The 4,947-nt window shown below is 31.5% G+C and overlaps 1 long non-coding RNA gene across 4 annotated transcripts; it reads right to left on the reverse strand.

The window, feature by feature from the left end:
* Nucleotides 1-868: 868 nt before the first annotated feature.
* LOC139852512 (uncharacterized) lies at nucleotides 869-4,631 on the reverse strand. 4 transcript variants are annotated; one of them, XR_011761099.1, is made up of 5 exons: nucleotides 4,305-4,631; nucleotides 3,438-3,579; nucleotides 2,543-3,250; nucleotides 2,178-2,247; nucleotides 869-1,412 (listed from the first exon to the last, which is right to left on the reverse strand). It is a non-coding gene; the product is annotated as an uncharacterized lncRNA (long non-coding RNA). The 4 variants fall into 4 exon arrangements; XR_011761100.1 differs by having other exon boundaries at nucleotides 3,438-3,489; nucleotides 4,305-4,630; XR_011761097.1 differs by having other exon boundaries at nucleotides 2,543-3,259; nucleotides 4,305-4,629.
* Nucleotides 4,632-4,947: the final 316 nt, after the last annotated feature.

Here is a 4,947-nt window from a genome sequence, read left to right on the forward strand (position 1 = left end):
TTTGATATATATATATATATATATATATATATATATATATATATATATTGAAAATGAATGATTTCGAGCTTAAATAGTAAACGTCAGTAAAACTCGGTTGGCATTTCGCCAGTGTTCATATAGTTCTAATACGTGTTTAAGAAGATTGAAAATAAAAATTGAACTGTAAATTGATTACGAAGATTTTAGGTTTGATAAAAATATTTTTACCTTTTTAAGTTTAAATATTAGTACTCCTTATATATTAATTGGAACAGAAAATAAATATTTATTGAGCATTTTTGATCAGGTTTCAAACAGTTAATGAGTGAAATAATTAAATATATTTAATCTAAAAATTTGGCATTTTTAGGGACACTTTTATACGTTAACTGTTTAGCAATGGACCCGATATAGCCATCCGGGATAAACTGTCGGTAGAAAACTGTTGTGGGTGCACGTTTATTAATCTTATGATATAAGAATTATATTATAACTAGATTTATGAGCCCGTGCGTTGCACGGGTACTCATCCGCAAACAATATATTGAATTTAAAAATTGTATATGAATTAACGATATTATACGGACAGTGTCACAAGTACCGTTGTTGTTGTGCATCAAATAAACATATAATGTTATATCATTTAAAGTTTTTAATTTTTGTAAACATGAGTCTGTGCGTTGCACAGCAGTTCTAAAAAGTATTATGCGAAAAACTTAATATTGATACTGATTAATGACGTAAACGCTGTTAATAAATAAAATTACAATGTAACAATGTATTATTTATAGGCAAAAAGTCATCATATACTTGTTCCATATCACTAAAAATAATATAATTTAAAGTATTGAGCCACCTCTAATGTTTTTGTTTTAAGTCTTCCGTGTATACAAAAATTTTATCCACTCAAATTTATTCACATGTGGTAAAAAATGAGTACATCACGTGATCATAAAGAGATAATATGTGAGCTTTCAAGAGTATAGTTATGAACTTGTAATCTTTCTGATTAAAAAAAACTAAATTAAACAAAAATATAGATAACCATATTAGACAAAGTTACCTAAATTTAGTCAAAAAGAAGTTTGATATGTAGGACGAACACAACTCAATCTTTACATAGTTGACCCCATATGTGAGCCTCCAAGTGCACATTCTTAACTCCTGCTAGTAATTCTTCGCCGATCTCATTAAGATCATTACGCTCAAGCGCACTTTGTTTCAGCTCTGTTGTCTAACAAAGTAGGCCTTGATATCCGCGTAGTGCTTCAACTTTAATAAAGAAGAAAGATCTGCGCCAGTTTCCAAGAGAAGCCTTGGGGGTTGTGACAACTCCATGGCGCAAATTGAATGTAAACCATCCGCTTTCAGACTGCGTAATAGAGTTAAAACTGCGGAAAACATCAATAAGAGTTTGCTTGTTGATAGCCCTGCAATACATTTCAAATAAAACTATTTTAGCGACGATGTATGGATGCAATTGGGCGATGGCGATGTTTTTTGATACCAAGGCATGGTTAGGTGTGATTATTTTGACTTTATCAAAAAATGTTATTATTTTCCAAATAGATCCCAAATAACATAAACATTAAATATAGTTGACTAACATATAGAACTACTAAAACCAAAGTACGAACTTTATAATCCATACCATCTATAATTTTATAATTAAATTAAATAAACAATTTGTAATATGCATAAAAGATTATAATATTAGAAGATATAACATTCGTGTAATAGTGAATGACTGAATTTGGTCATCGATTCACTACAACTTCATTCATATGGATTCAGATGTGTGTAACTAATAGATCATATAAAGCATGAATCTTATGTAGCACACTCAATACTTAATAACCCCTAGCTCTTAAGAACATAATTACAACTTCGAGTAATTGTAATTTACTGATTTGGTGATATAACATGGAGTGCTAAAACCCGTCTGAACATTCGTGTGCCCAAAAATTCAGTATCAAGACAAGCAAATATGTCAACATCTTAGATAAAAAATAAATGGCTACATGTATGTGTAATTGTACCTTTCTCGAATCCGAACAAATTAGTTTCTAACCGATAATCATCGTGTTAATAAAAACTTTTATTTGCTATTAGTTAATAACCTGCCCATTTTTATTTATTACCAAACCACCCGTTTTACCACTTATAGTTCACATTGAGAGTATGCGTAGTTGTACCTATCTCGACACTGAACTTGAAAAAGGTATCATATTGTAGCCATTTTCTTGGTAACCTGCTACCAAGCCCCTGCATCCGAGCAATACGCAAAAGATTCTTTAATTTTAAGGGTGATCACAAACTAACCATCTATACCGAGTGATACCGTAACTCAATGTAGAAAGAATAAATAAATGGTATGGAAAAAAACCTCAATATCTTAAAATAAAAGACCAAATGCATTGTGTAGAAGCCACTTCTTTAGAATAGACCTTAAATTTGGTGTCTAAACAATACGATACTTGATATTCCAGTCAACTTCTTCTTAATTAAACGACACCTACAAAGACTAAACATAACTTACTATATTAGGGTCAAGAATTACCTTGACAAAACGACTTGTCGAGTCTCAAAAGAGTGAACCTGAAGCAGCTGCAACTTGTGATTTAGTTTAATGCCCTTTATACCAAACCCACTCTGCATACATTACAATTTCTCAAATCCAAACTTTTAATAAAGTGAACTTCATAGTAACAAAGACTGGTTTATGATGCGCATATTGATTTAAACTCATGTATCAGTAAAGCCACAGTTGATATAACAGATACTACCTCAATTCCATAAAATTACGTATACCGATTTATATAGTTGAAAAATGTAATGTATGTAACTTTTGAAACGAATGTTAGAATACTTACCAGATTTCAGTACAACTAAATATTGAACCTGATCATATTTCACAATTGTAAGTTAAAGAACTTAGATGCAGAATTTATGTACACACTCTAATAGTTGTTGAAGCGCTGTTTTAAACTGTCAAACACCACGACCAGTGAAGCTTTGATATAATCTGTGTGCTTTCTCAAGCGCATGATACCGACCTTTTTGCACACAAAATTAATAACAAAAATAAAATAATAATTAGTTGGCGACTAAGTTAAGTAATAGTTGTAACTAAGTATCAAACAAAGGAGGTAAAGAAAGAAAGGAGGTGAAGAAACAAAGGAGGTGAAGAAAGGATAGCGATGACGTTGACTTCACTATGTTATTTCCCACGCTGCCTTCTTCCATCTTTCTCCTTCAACCCTTAAATCTTCATTCTCTTATGACACAATACACACATTCAGTAACAACAAAGTCCAATCACTTACCATAGTATTATTAATGGTACATGTACAAAATTTGTGAGATAACCTCAGCATATACACAAGTAGTAAAATAAAACTGGCATATCATATCAAAAATTACAGAAGGGAATACGAATATGCAATAAACCTAACCTGATCTTCAATAGAATTGAGTCAGAGACTGAATACAGATGCCGACAGTCACCTATCCAAATTCAAGGAACCATGATGTTTCTCTAATATCCGGTGAAACAAATAAGTACTAACAAAATCTACATGACCATGAAACATGTACCTACACATTTGAATTGGAATGCCATATAAGTAAAAATCAAATCCACATAACCATGAAACATGTACCAACCAATTAAGTACAAACCAAATCTACAAAAAATATAATGTTATCTCAATCAAATGGTGAGTCTGCATATAGTCAATCACTTACCATTATATCAAATACGAAATCTGAAATATTGCATAACTGATATTGCATAATTTGCATATAGTCAATAAGACATTATGTTATCTTGATGCTCTGTATAATAAGCACAAATTTGATTAACAATCAACACTTCAAACAATTCCATAAAAACTTAAACCCTAATTTCAAGTTAATCAAAGTTATAAATAAATCATAGATCCAGAAAAAAGTTAGCTGAACATTCCATCATCTCAAACATGATTAGCACAATATACCCATATCTCTACCAAAAAGGAAAAAAAATACAGACATTTAGAAACTCAATATTTAAGAGTTTCCATTCACCTAAGGACCACAAATAACTTAAGATGCAAACCCAGAAAGTCCATTACTGCAGAATTTGACATTTTAAACTAACTATTTTCAAATTCTGCATCATAAGCAGTAATTTATTTATTAATTAATACTTCAAAAAATCTCATAAAAACACTAAAGAGACGCAAAAAAATAATTAAAAATTAAACAATCCATTGTAGAAGTAACAAATGGAAAAGATGCTACAAAATCAGAAATATAAAACAAAGGGAATCGATTCATACCTTAATAATCGTTATGACCCGCTAATCGACAGGGGGAGACGATGGAGGACGATTTGACGTTAATCGCCTCAAACCCTAATTTTCACCTTGTATCTTTCATCGATCAAATCGACTGAAGGAGGAAATGGAATCCTAGAAATGAAATCATCAATTTAGACTTGTGTTTGATTTTTTTTTCGATTGAATCAGTTGAGATATAGGGTTTGTATTTGATGGTTGTAGAGACGACGACCGATGGGATTTAGGGTTTGTATTGGGTGGGTTGGAGAGACGAATGAGAAGACTGAAAGTACGTTCATTTTTTATTTTTTTTACTTAGACATCGTGGCATGATTAGGTGTTAATTGTAATTAGGAGAGTGATTAACATGTCGGCAATTGAGATTAGAAACTGCTAATGGCCTGACACGTTGAATATAATTTCATGATTTATATGATGTAATAGATATTAATAAATTATAAATTATGTTACTTTTATATATATACAATGTACATATATGCAGATGGATATCACTAGAAAGAAAACCCCAAGCTCCATCACCAAATCTCTATCACCACCTCTCACCGCTATACAACCGCCATACTCCATCACCGCTGCCACCTCTATCATCGCAAACCACCATGAACCACCACATTTATGTTGT

This window comes from Rutidosis leptorrhynchoides, chromosome 6, assembly GCF_046630445.1.
Source record: "Rutidosis leptorrhynchoides isolate AG116_Rl617_1_P2 chromosome 6, CSIRO_AGI_Rlap_v1, whole genome shotgun sequence".
Classification (NCBI taxonomy): Eukaryota; Viridiplantae; Streptophyta; class Magnoliopsida; order Asterales; family Asteraceae; genus Rutidosis; species Rutidosis leptorrhynchoides.